At 40.3% G+C, this 14,137-nt stretch overlaps 1 protein-coding gene across 2 annotated transcripts in view; it reads left to right on the top strand.

Moving 5' to 3' along the window:
• The first annotated feature begins 297 nt into the window (after positions 1-297).
• Positions 298-14,137, top strand: part of KLHL29 (kelch like family member 29) — a 544,343-nt gene continuing 530,503 nt past the window's right edge. For both annotated transcript variants that reach the window (XM_045008743.1, XM_045008742.1), the window contains exon 1: positions 298-647. The gene's annotated coding sequence lies outside the window, so the exon portion shown is untranslated. The remainder of the gene's footprint in view (positions 648-14,137) is intronic.

Genomic DNA, 14,137 nt, shown 5'->3' with positions numbered 1-14,137 from the left:
CGGCCCACCCCCGGTCCCTGGGGCTGCCCCCTGCCTGGCGACCCAGCCGGAGCCCGGGGCCCCGGGCAGAGCCGCGCTCGCCGCAGCCCGGCGGCGCTCCGGTGCCCGAGTGCCCGCTGCAAACCCCTCCCGCAGGGGGGCGGCTGACACATCGGTGGGGAGCCGGGAGGAGGGCTCGGCTCCGAGGAGTCCCCGCCCTCCCGCGGCTGTGATTGGTTTCGCCCGCCCCTTGCCTGGGCTCGGAGGCCGCCTCCCTCCCCGTCTAAAGCGGACAGTCTGTGAACAGGAGGGAGCCAGAAGGGAGCATGGTACCGACTCTGCACCAGCCTCCTCCTCCGCTCTGCGCACACAGCCCCGCCGAGCCCCCCGCTGCCTGCGCCGCCGCCGCCGCCTCGTCGCCCAGGCTCCGGAGCCATCTGACCGGCTGGGCAGCAGCTGAGAGGCAGCCCCAGCGGTGCGGGGCTTCGCATTAGGGGGGGAGGCTGCAATGCATAAGCCGCCGCCTCCTCTTCCTCCCGCCGCCGCCGCCGCCGCTGCCGTCTCGGTGCATCCTCCTCCAGCCTGAAGAAGCCGCCGTGTAGCCGCTTCGCCTGCCAAGGACACGAGCCCGCGTTTGCCCCCCGGTGCGCACCGCCCAGCGGGGAGAGGTAGGAGAATCCAGGGCAAAGCAGGGATGGCTAGAGGGGGCTGTGCAGCCCTGCCCGGGGGGCTGCGGGGGGGGGGGGCTTGGCGCCCAGGTGACAGTCCTTGTGTGTATGTGTGTCGGTGTGGTGTGCCCCTTAATAGTGTTGTTGTTGTTGTAAAGCTTGGGGTTTGCCAGCAGTAGCAGCCTCCCGTGTATTGAATGCCTGGCTAATGAATCCCTTGCGCCTGCGCTTGCTCTCTGCATTAAAAACTTCCTGCCTGTGTGTTTGTGTGGCAGCGAAAGGAGGCGGGTGCCCTGGGGTAGTCGAGCTTTGGGGAGGGGTGTGTGTATTCCCCCTCCCCTCCATCCCGATACCAACTCCACTACAGCCACCCAACAAAGTGAGCAACCCCTCCCCACACAAACAGCCCAACCCGCAACTTCCCACACTTCGTGTGGCCGTGGGCACCTGACACATCCAGGCGAGGGGCTGCTGCTGACAATATTTTGAACGAGGGTGGTGGTTATTTTTTAAGAGTCATCTGTTGTAAATGCCTCCTTGAAACGCACACCCACAGCAAAACCATCTACCCCAGAGGCAGAGGCTAGCTTTAAAACTGCCAGAGAATGAATGCAAAAAATGGGGAAAGTCTTTCTTCCCCAAGCGAGAGCTGCCAAATCTGTCTGCCCTTATTTTTGTGTGTTGCCTTGAGAGTATTTTTTAAAAGCATGATATGAATATGTTGATATGAGTAACTTCAAGACAAAACATTGATTTTTTTTTTAAAAAGTGAAATCAATAAATCACTTCTAAATCTGTTTCCCACTCATTGTGTAGTCCCAGATGAAATTTATTACTTGCGTTTTTTATTTATCCTTGTGCAGTTTTGGAGGTGTTCATCCCTTGGGTACCTTTTTTTTTAATCTGAGGTCTTGTTAAGGTTGAGAATGAAGTAGGACTACTTTTTTGTTGTTATTGACATTGAGTGGATGTGACTGTCTTAGTCATACTATAATGCAGGTCTGTGGACATCATGATTTTTGGTTCAGGCCCCCAAATAAAGAGCATGAAAAACCTTCTTGGAGGCTTTGCTAAGGAGTGGTGTTGCTATTAATACTCTCCATAAATTCTGCATGCCTATGATCAGTCTTTCCCCCCTGTAATCTTGTTTATTAAATAGTGAGTTCCTAGATTTTTTTTTAAGACATGGTATGATCATTCTTTTACCAAAAAATGCTGAAGCCTTGCTTATGTAAAATTTTGATTTTTTAAAAAAACTGCTTAGAAAAATAGTATTCTGGCAACTGGATTAAGGGAGGGGCAATCCAAATTTTTCATCAGGGAAGGAAAACTAACATGTGTGAATGCTTGCTGTGGGCATTTTATTTATGTTTCTAAGGGGCATGTGTATATAAAACTGGTAAACTGAGAAACTGTTTTTCTTTGTTGGGTATATCTTTTTAAAGTGTTTGTGTGTGTTTTTAAAAATGGTTTAAATATGCTTAGCAGGCTATCTTTTAAGGTCAGTTTTCAGCTACTTAAAAGCCAAACTACTGTAGCTTTAAGGTGACTGCAGATAACAGTATTACTGTCTCTTATAATTAGCAATCTGCTGAAACTTTAAATCCCCCTTGATAGATGTTATGATCCGTGTGAGAGAAGCAGCAGTTTTGCAGCCAGCTTTCTTTTCCCCCCTTAAATAAAGCAACAGTGTGTCTCTTTATTGCGTTCTGGATTAAATTGATGATGACACTTTTTTCTTTAGAAAAGTAAACTACAGCTGTATTTTACACTGATTTTTCAACTGCTTCAAACTTTAGTTATGCTCAGTAGAATACTTACATTAGTTATTCAGGGAAGAGTATGTTTTTTGGTTCTTATAACCTGTCCTCGCAGTAGCTATTTATGGAAGTCTTTTCCTATGTACAAGGCAGACATTAAAGTAATTTGGCATACTGACCTATCTAGATCAACGCTTAGCAAGTATATGTATATTTCGACTTTCATTACCTCTTCCTATGTAGTTATGTCTCAAAGACCAATTCTGACATTTTAACAAGAACTCATACCCTACATTTGTAGGTTGCCTGCATTATTCAAGATATTTGCTATTTCCAAAATGTGTATATATTATTATTAATTTATTTTAAAGCCAGTTATGTCCAGTGGTCATTTTACAGGTAATGGTCATTAACGTTTCATTTTGACCTGTTGTAGTTCATGCTCTACAGAACTCTAAATAAAGTAGTTAAAAATTAATGATATAGAAGTTGCATTGGATTCAAGTGGGCTTGGAAGAACTACTATGTATCTGAAAATTCAAAAACTCCCAAGTTTTCAGTGCGTATCTGTCACCCTTTGTAGTTTATGAAATGCAAGTACGGTATGTCAACCTTTCCCTTGACAACAAACCCCATGAACAAATGTTCAGCATGAATTATATTGCTTAAATAAAATAATCTATGGTTGTCATGGTTACAAATAGAGTAAGGGTTACTAGTTTTCATCTGAATGCAGTGGGGTAGGGGGGAGAAATTTACATTCCTCATGAGAGGTGGTCATACTTCAAGTACCCAATATGTGAGAGAACCTAATTCACCATTCTGCTTTTGTAAAAGACTTGCTGGACCAAAAAGTGATAGAATGTAGGAGAAAACCTTTTCTTTTTCTATCACTAGACTCATTCTATCCCTATTTCTACCTGCAGAGTAGTATTCAGTAAAATTCCTGCTCTTACTTTCCAAACAACAATAAAAAGTATATTGCATGTAGAGTGACTGGAACTTCTGATGATTAAAGGAACGCAGCACATGCTTGAGTAATACACAAATCTAAATTCTAGAACTGTGTATTTATGGTATGGCATCATCACTGCTAGCACTTTTAATGTCCACTTACAGTGAAGAACACATTGTCCGCTGAAGTCTTTTATTTATCCATGACTTCCTTGCTGATCTTGGCAATTCTTTTTATTTTATTTTATTATTTTTATTTTTTTTGCTCACTTGAAATGGGCCCAATTCTCCTGCCTCATGCAGGTATTAATCCATGGACTTTGCTAGAGTAATTCCACCTGTACACTGTTTGAGAATAGAATCAGGCTCTTGATATCTTGGCACCCAACTGTTGGCATCAGTCCCAATGCTGCTTCTCTCATCTACTGTTCACTCATCTGAAATTCAATTTTGTCCATTACTACTTGTTTTTCCTGACCTTTTAACTTAGTTCCTAAAACGAGTGTACCCGATGTTTCATCAAAAATGAAGAGTTCCCTTTCTCCCTCCCATCTGACTCTAATAGAAGTTACAGGTGTATATATTAGGAAAACATATCCTTGGATGTGTAAACAGATTAGTCCCATTTCTTCCCTGCTCCTCCCCCGGCAAGGCCTGACTGCATTGTACTATTAGTGTTTCTTTTTCCTTTACTAATTTTATTAAAGAAACTGAATTGTTAACAATGTGACCAGTAAAAAGACATTGTTGGTTGTACAATGTAATACAGGTGAGCTGAATAATGTAGGTCATGGATTAAGGTAAATAAGCATGCTATTCTAAAAGTTCTACGAATGACTTGTCTGGTGACAACACGCACTTCCACTTTGATTTATTGCTATATGATGCCTTTGGAGTCTTCAGAACCCTATCATTCCATAAACTGTGTGCACTCGGTAAAGATCTAATCTTGCAGTTACTCTGGTATGTAGTCCAATCATGTCAGTGGGGCTACACGCAAAAGGACCTCTTTCCAATAGTGCAAAGATGAATAATCTGTCTAGTTCAGTATAATTTCTCCAATGTAGAGGAGCAGATTCTTTTTGCTGATGATGGGTTTTTGCCTAGAAGCATGAAAATTTGATAACCATTAGCCGTGGTACTATAACAGATTCTATGATTATTCATGTCTCTGATATTTTTATGTATATTTACTAATCTCTCTGCCCAAATAATACCCTGCAGCAATGAGTTCCATATTCATATATATCCTAAACGTCCAAAAACAAATGAGTGAATTGATAGTACACATTACTCTTTAAAGAAAGGTTAGTCAAAATTTCAGGGTCCATTCAAATGCCTCTGGCAGGCTGGATTTGGTCTGCCTATTGACTACCCCCTGCTTTAAATAAACCTATGGCTAGTTCAAATGGTCATACTATACTTGTGCAATACTCTTGGCTGTTTTCATGAAACCTTCTTCTTAAAAAGTCAAAGGACCAGCTTCACTAGCTCAGTTAGCTAACTGTTAGAAGTACCGTACATTTAGAGCCATTAATTACTGCTGTAAGGGATGGTATTGCAAATTTCCTCCTAGAAATAGCTTACCAACAGCATCTTTAACTGCAGGAATATTTGAAATGTAAATAGCTTTGATATGCCCCTATCATCTTTACATTTCTTCTGTTTCCAGTGGTGCAAAGGCTTCTTTCTGAGCTATAACAAAATGTATTAAAAATCTAATATGGGAGTACTGTGTCATTGGATTAATAAAAACAGCATGCTTCACAAATCTTGAGTACATGTTGTTTAATTGTAGGTTATTGTTTGTTGTATTTAACTATAGTTTCATCAGAAGTTTGAAAACTGTTCATATTACTCTGTATGAAGCAAGTTCTCTTCAGGCTGTCATTCGTGCGTGGTCTTGATATAATTTAGTTTCAAGTCACACTTTTCCATAAATATTTTTGAAGCTTTTTTTTTTTTAGCTTGGAATTAGGTATTTAAAATAGCTGGAATAACAGCTTTCTTGGAACATTTTTCCTAATAACTATGTTATGTTTTCTTTTTGTTTTTATTGGGACACTGGGTCTAGCTTTTTAAAGTGATACATTTGGCTTGTTACCATAACTGGCTTTAACTTTGTAAAGTCAGACCTCTTCCTGATACCATTACAAATTTGAGGCAACCTTTAACCTTTATGTGCAGTAATACCGGCTTGTACAATCATTTCATTTGTAATCTATAGGGGCTATAGAGAAGACTAATCCTTTAAAGCTTGGATACTCTATGGTAAACTCATCATTACTTTTTGCAGTAGTGCCACATGTTAAAAATGAATTCTGACTCAGTCTGCAGTAAAGCATTTTTATAACAGATGATTATAAAATGAAAGGGCTATTACCAGTGCCTTTTTGTTAGGGATATTAGTGTGCATTTTTGTGTTTATTTGTATAGATCATGATTCTTTTCCCTGGAACGCTAGACCAGAAAAGTTTGCATAAATGTGGGTGAAAAGTGCACCTTTGGGTCCAAGAATGTTACTCTTTCTAAGGGTATGTTTTGAAACTGAGACTATGTAGTCAAATGCAAGGAAATCTTCCACTCTGTTGTAACAAATGAATCTTATTAATCAACTGAAAACTGTCAAACATATGCATGTTGCAGGAATCTGCATTGTAAAGCACATATATAGTGCAGAAACTCTATAAAAAATCCCCCAAATTCACACACACATAATTCAGATGATACTGCTCTTATGCAGTAGGGCTCATAAATTCAAGATCTGCCTAATATGTCGGGCTGGAGTTTAATCATACATCTATTGATATTTTTGAACATTGAGAGAGACTCATTATCTGTGTTCAACTCTAAAAAGCATGATTTGCATCATAATGCAGACAGTAAAAATCCTGGACTTAAAGTGTGATTTAAAAGCTTTTGCTTCAGATACTTCTTAAGGTCTGTGTTGATGAGTAATTAATATTTAAATCAGATAATACCGTTCTGAGAGATGCTTTGTCAGACCTTGTTATAAAGCTCTGATTTTATTTTTGGTCTGTGAACACTACTTGTGGATCTGCGGATCACAGTGTGCTGAACTGCTCAAAGAAAAGTTTCTTTTCAGTGTGATATTCAAACGCACTAGCTTCTGTAATGAAGAAGAATACACAGAACTCAAATGCTTTGGTTTTCCATTTTGAACAACAGTCGGATAAACTACAAATAAAAACAAACAAACAAGGGAATGATGGGGAAAGGTTCATTAAACCCACAAAATCAAGTAAGGTATGGTCATGTAACTCGATTAAATGTTCACATGTTGAAACAAACACAGCTGTGTTTCTTTTAGCTGCTCATTGAAATATAGGTGAAAATATGACACGACAATTGGAACATGTTTTTTTTTTTTTTTTAAGAAAATGATTTGTGTACGACACGTGTCTTTTAACTGTATTTTTCAGCTAGTATATTCCCACACCTGTCAAGTAATGAGAAATGCTAAGTTGGAAGGTTTCAAATTAAAACAGTTCTTGGTTTTTTTTGTTTTTGTTTTATCTAGTACACACACACACACACACACACACATCCCACTTGTGACATGTCACAGAGTGCTTCAAAAATAACTTACAAGCTAAACAGGATTCTATCAAACTTCTTGCTCCCCTTCTATGGGTTGAAAAGCAGTTTAAAAAAAAATGTCACCTCAAAAAAGTAACTTTATCTTTTCCCCTCTCTGGAGAGTCAGGTGGCCCTGCAATCAGAATGAAAGCACTCCCTCTACCACACTCAGTAGAGATAAACAGGATTATCCTGTGTAGTGCCTGCTCTGTGGCTAAAGTGATGGGGCTGGGAACAGTGACAACAAAGGAGGGATATTTATTTATTTTTGTGGCTTTGTGTGTGCAGTGACTTTGTTTATGTGTTTGTCATTCCCCCTCCCCTCCTGGGTGTGCCCGGCTTTTGTTTAAGAAGATAAAAATGGAAGCAGTAAGGGTCTCATGTGGAGGGATGTTGTAAATGTTGAAGTGGTGGGACGGAACAAATTTACCTCCTTTAAAAATAAGGTCCAGTGGTATGTCAGAGAGTTGCCAAAAGGTAAAAGTAGGTGGGTGTGTCTAGTATAAGAAAGTGAAACTCTAGAGTAAATGTGTCCTTTTTAACGCTCTAATACTAGCTGTAATGCTTAAAGGTGACTTCAGCGGGACCTGAGGGTCATATAAATGACTGTCACAACGGTAGCAAGCCATTTCTCTCCCCTCTTTGCCATCATAGCTGCTGATGGGGGAGGATAAAGAGGGAAGGAAGGTGGCAGCCATAATGAAGCCTATTTAGTGCCCCGTGTCCATTGCTGAATCATTCCTCCCCTCATTTTTCCCCATGCACAATGCTCCCTGCTAGCAGGGGTCAGCAAGGGCTCATGAGGTTGACTCACATCCCAGGAAAGGAGTTTGAGGCCTGTTGGACTGTGCCTATTGCAGGTAGGCTTAGACAAAGGTGATGTGTTGCTTTTAGTCCTAGAAACTCTCATTGGAGTAGGCAGGCACATATCCCTCCAAGGCTCTTGCTGAGTGATGTCTAACTCACCAAGTACCATACTAGGTTAGGTTTAGCACATATTCCCTTTTTAAGTCTCTGTAACTGTGGTTATTTTGACATTTAAAGACACTTTCCCTTGCCTCCCTCCCAGTTTCACAAACAACTTGACCTCTTGCATCTGAAAAGCTCAAATACTAACACAGGCATTCTGTACTCTGTCCTCCCGGGAGCAGAGGAGTACCAGACATAGTAAGCATATTGTGTGTTGAGGGATTATGAGAAACACTGTACTTGCCTCTTGAGGAGACTGGAGTAGAGGAGTGTGTGGTTAGTGTTTCCAGTGCACTCTGACAGACTTGCTAACACAGTGAAAGGCACAGTGTTAACCATACTGCACTGCCCTCATTCTTTTTTTTTTTTTTCCCAGACCCTAATTTTAGCTATTAATAGAAGAAAAATGTAGGGAAAATCCACTGCTAAATTAGTCTCTCTCTTGCACTCCTTTTTTTTTTTAAGTATTTTTTTCTCTTTAAATATTATTTCAGATTTCCAAACATCAGGCATGCCGATCAATATTCCATTAGAAGTGAATTAATTTGGGAGAAACTTGCATGTATTCACATGCGGTATTGCTTCTTTTTCTGTATCCTCGGCTTTAATAACAATTTAGCCAGGCATGCCAGTTGATCTCCTATTAGCAGCCACTGTCTATCTTAATTTTTTCTATCAGTATATGTTGCTGGTACAATATTTTCCAATAGCCTGCTTGTAGGTAGGGATGGTAGGTCAGTAATATTAATATGTACTTTGTTTCTTCTTTTAATATTTAGAAATTATAGTATTAGGCTAGGGGTCAAATGCTGCTCTTAGTTATTCATGCAATTCCTCACAAATCAATGAAGGGGAGTACAGATGCAAAGGGGAGAATTTGTCCCTTGTAATCAAATTCTGGTTTCGTGGACACTAATGTCAGTCTAGATTTTTCTCTAGATACACCAATATAACACAACCCGATATAACACAAGTTCGGATGTAACGCGGTAAAGCAGCGCCCCTGGGGGCCGGGGCTGCACACTCTGGTGGATCAAAGCAAGTTCGATATAACGCGGTTTCACCTATAACGCGGTAAGATTTTTGGGCTCCCAAGGACAGCATTATATCGAGGTAGAGGTGTATATACCCAGAATTGCTAACTCCAAGTTGTCATAAACATACAGTTAAGGGTTAATTCCTCTTTTACCTGTAAAGGGTTAAGCAGCTCCCATAACCTAGCTGGCACCTGACCAGAAGGACCAATAAGGGGACAAGATACTTAAAAATCTGGAAGGGGGAAAATGTCTTTTGTCTGTGCTGTGTGTGTGCTTTTGCCGGAGAAAGAAGGAGCCATCGCACTCCCATAGGGTAGTGAGTATTTAGAGAAGGAATGTATTAGATTACTTTTATTTATTTTTTTTCAGGTTCTTAAAAGAAGAATTTTAATTAATCTAATACATTCCAAAGAGCAAACTTCCTTGTATCATCAGGCCGAAGACTGTCCTCGCATCGTCTCCAAGGGTTTCTCATTTTGCTATTTTCTCAGCTTCCCCAGTCCTCCTCCTCAATCTGTTATACAGTTACTGCAAATATCCCCGTTTGCCTATTTGAACTGAGTCTGCAGCCAAGACCTATAGGGCTCTCCCTCCAAGGGTTTGAAATAGGCTTTAAATCCCACACAAAAGCATCTTCTGTCCTCTATGAAGCTCCAGGAACTGCTGAATATAATGAGCCACCTTGATTTCCCTGAGCCACCCAGCACATGGAACTGACTTTCAGAAGCTGCCTGTACATGTGTATTTGACATTGTGGGCTTTTAAAAAAACAAACTCAATTTCAAAAAAAAATAATAAAAAAAAATCATCAGGCCGAAAAGTGAATCCTCCTGAAGCTTGTGCAACTATTTAACTAAATTCCATCCTCTTTGCTGGAGGCAAGAGATAGCAAGAGAGAGATTTGTTAAAGACTGGCTATATTTGCTGATCTCCTGATGGATCGGATAAAGCAAGTCACTTAAAACATTGGCTTTGGGCTTTTTAAAAATGTTTTTGTCCGGATCAATATTATATAATGGGCCAAATTCACCCTTGTCTCAAATCTGTTGAAATAAATGAAGTTACATTTGGGGCCGTAAAATCTTAGGTAAACATTGGGCCTTGTCTTCAAGATTATCAAATCACCAAAGTAAATAAAAGCCTATTTTCTAGTACACCTTCCTCCTTTAAAAATAGAATTTTATAGCTAAACTTCTAGGGGGTTGGCAGCCTTAGCTTTGCAACATCAGTCTTATCTCTCCATGAATGAAACTGAATCATTGTTTGGAGGGGGAAAAATGCTGGCATTGAAGGTAAGAAAACAAAAAGGCTTTCCTGAAATGTGTATTTAATTAAACAAAAAAAAAGGCTGCTTTTCAAAGCAGTGGGGTCACTACATAGCTGAATCTCTAAGCTAAAGAGAACTATAGGCTATTTGCTGTCATGATGCCCCATATTAGATTTTTTTCATCTTTCTTAGACAGAAGTGCTTTGCAGCCTGTGTTAAAATTTGTGATCTTCACAAAAAGAAATTGTATCAACTTTAGGGAAAATTCACTTGGTTTCAATAACACACTTGAATGGTTCACACCAGCATCCATCAAGACTTTGAAAAGGGACTTTTAGATAACAACAACTCGCCTCCCCCTCCAGAAAACCACTAAAGATGCAATAACTAAGTTATTGGAAAAGCAGCAAAGAATCCTGTGGCACCTTATAGACTAACAGACGTTTTGGAGCATGAGCTTTTGTGGGTGAATACCCACTTCTTCGGATGCAAGTAGTACTACTTGCATCCGACGAAGTGGGTATTCACCCACGAAAGCTCATGCTCCAAAACGTCTGTTAGTCTATAAGGTGCCACAGGATTCTTTGCTGCTTTTACAGATCCAGACTAACATGGCTACCCCTCTGATACTTAAGTTATTGGAGTGTATATTATCTTTAAAGAACATTAGGATTTAAGTTTAAAAACAGACAAAGTCAAAGTGTGCTACACTTCCTGCTTCATTCTAAGAATATTATATGGATGCAACTTTATTGGGCCAGAGTTAAGGTTGTGTTGGCTAGAGTTCAAAACAGTGCCTTCTCTGAGAAGTACAGCTTTAGCTCTTAGCTTCCTCAGTGTTTAATGCTTCCGTTTTGTCTTAAATATCTTCTCAAAAGGTAATATATATTTGAGGATCATGTATATGGAACCTCTGTTTCACTAATTATTTAGTTAATTAGTTTAGTTTTTTAGTCCTTTTACCTGGAGCTTGGGAATAGATGAGGGGTGTTCTTACATTTTTTCCCCTCCTCCCTTTTTTGTTGACTTCCTGAGGCTTGGGACAGAGGAGCCTCACTAATGCATACCCCATAAGGCCCACAGGAGGGGATCAGCACAGGTGTAGGATTCTGACTGGGTAAGCTTAGCAACCCCTGAGGCTTGCTAAAAGGATCATTTCTGCAGGGATAGTGGAGAGTTCCTGGGGCCTCCTATGGAGGTCATGGTGGTGAGGGGGAGGAATCCCCCCATCAATCTCTAGGAGGCAGTTTTAGAACCACAGCCCCCACAAGCTATAGTAGCTGACCCCGAAAGCCTTAGCAGGCTTGTTGGTGACCATGCTGCTTCAGTCTCATTGGGCTTCTCCACTCCAAAGGCACTAACAGGCTCCTTTGCCTCTGAGCCAATTTTGGCTTGTCTGGATCCTAGTAAGGCCTGTGGGGAGTTGTGGAGTGACCACCAAAGAATTTCACAAGACTCTTTCTTGAAATGGGAGAAATGACCCACTAATCTCCTCTCTTCGGTTGCCACCCTCGTTCCTCCCCCATAGGCCATCTATGGGCCAGAAGAGTGGAGCTCTTGCAAAGTTTAGGGTGTATGTATGCAAGTGGAGGGAAGTAATAAGAAGACAGGGAGCCTTGAAAGATGTAGAATACCCATCTCTTTCCCCCCCTCTTCCTGAGGCTCTGTGCAGGAAATCATGGGCCCCAGTGATGTTTCTAGTATTATAGATGAGCCAGAATTAGCTTACCAGCACCTGATGTGTCATGCTGACATTTAATGTCTAAAAAACCTCAAATTTTAATGTAAATCCAAGTTTCTAATACTTGGATCTTTGCACTAGATATTAACTACATGAGTCTAGTGACCCATAATTTCTCTCATTATGTGTAAGTTTTTGGTTTTTGCCTCTTTTGTAAGGAGGAGAAAAAAAGCTTTAATTCTGAAAACTTCTCTTTGCATGTTGTAATTCATGAACGCATTGTCCACCTGACCTTAATTTAGGCAGAAAAATTCTACCTCAACCTAAGCTTTCAAGTTTGAGGCCAATATTCTGTGGTTCAGCTGGACTGAAGAGTCTGACAAATTTGGGCTTATAATGGAAACTCAGTTGCATCTCTAACTATGAAGCAGCTGCTGCCTCTCCATAATGCTGTATTCTTACATATCTTGATCCACAGTTTGACTTGCTGCAAAGAGAAGTTGCCAAGCTAAGAGGAGGATTCTTGTAAATCTTCATGCAGGAACGGATGGCAGATTGGTCAATTGACTTGCCAGATGTTCATATATATACTCTGCTATTATTGTGACAGTCAGGCATTGAGGTGATGGTTTAATCAGGGTCTTAGGCACCTTTTGCAATCTAAAGAAGCTGGTAGTGTAGAAAAATCAATTGAATCTAAATAAGATTCTGCTTAACCACTTACTTCCTGTTGCGTTCAGGCAGCATGGTTCTCTCCCAATCACTCGACCTTGTCAAACATGAATATTTGATGGGTCATATTTCCTCCAAGTATTTATAAAAAAGGTTATTTGTAAAGGATGGCATGCTGAAAGTCTTGCAACTCTCTAAATTCCAGTTCTTCATAGATTAGGGGTCATATACTAAACCTGAGTTTGGTTTTGGATTTGGGGAAGAGTTGTAACTTTTTGGACTTGACTATAGCCCTTTCCAAAATTTGCTTTAGGGGTATGATAATTCTTACTTTTATGAGCCAAAATCTGCACTTGTGGACATCAGAATAAGGATTCCCATTGAAATTAATGAGAATCCTATGTGTATCCCTGGGCAGATATTTGGCCCTGTTTGGTTTTTTTGTTTTTCACTACTAAATTGCTATGAAGCTTAAAGACAATTTCTTGCCATGCATACTGGTATAAAAACAGGAGGAACATTAATTTTGGCTTGTCGTCTCTAATAAGCAGGAAAAGATTCATTGCCGTTAGTATCAAAACTGAATACCTAGAATTAGTTGAGTACAGTAGCAACTATTGAACAATAGTGACAAATTATACTGAGTTGCTGGGGTATGAAATCTTATATTCAAGCTTTAAGAGGATATTACAAAGGTAACATCACATCCCTAGATGGACAGTTGGCTGCAGGGACCGAAACATGGAATCTCTGGATCTTATAGCATGAGCTTCTACTTCCTGAGCTCTGTTATTTTAAATTACCTGTTAGCCTAGATAGGGACAGAGCACCGCACTGTGTGGGTGTGAGGTACACAAATGAAGGACAGTTTCAAACAAATGTGGGGTTTCTTTTTTGTTTGGTGTCAAAAAGGATAAACTGAAACCCTGATCCTGCCAGCTTAAATCTATGATTAACTTTACACAAGTGAATATTCTCATTGACTTCAAGTTAAGTATATGCATAACTGTTTTGTAGGATGAGGGCCTAAAAAGGGATACTGAGAAGTGTTCCACAAACACCATGAAAATAAAACTAACAAATTTTACTACCCTAAATTAGCAAATAAACTTTGTTTTAAAATTAAAATTCTATATAAAGCTGCAAAGAGGGAGGGGTGTAGGGAAGGTAAATGGAAGCATAAATACCTTTTTGAGGAACCTCTCTGCAAATCAGTGCTGCAGGGAGGAAAAAATGCTTCTATTAATCTTACACCACACATCCACACTTCTTTCCTGTGGTGTAAGTGTTTTGTACTACTTAGATTCTTATAGCAGTAGCTCTGCAGTTTGACTTTGGCTGTACTGAAAAACTCTTAAGTGTATAGTGAACTACACTGGGTATGGTTTAGTTCTGATACAGATCTAAAAGACATCTTGCATTCTGTGAAATCCTGGTGCTGCTTAGCATTGTAGTGCATATCCTTTCTGTTCAGATTTCTCTCTGAGTTTATTTCGTTTAGATTTGTGTTCCTTAGACACAAGAAAGGGAGCATTCGTTTGTCAAAACAA

This window comes from Mauremys mutica, chromosome 3 (genome assembly GCF_020497125.1).
Source record: "Mauremys mutica isolate MM-2020 ecotype Southern chromosome 3, ASM2049712v1, whole genome shotgun sequence".
Taxonomy (NCBI): Eukaryota; Metazoa; Chordata; order Testudines; family Geoemydidae; genus Mauremys; species Mauremys mutica.
The sequence above is the reverse complement of the archived record's forward strand: the minus strand, read 5'-3'. Positions and strand labels throughout refer to the sequence as shown.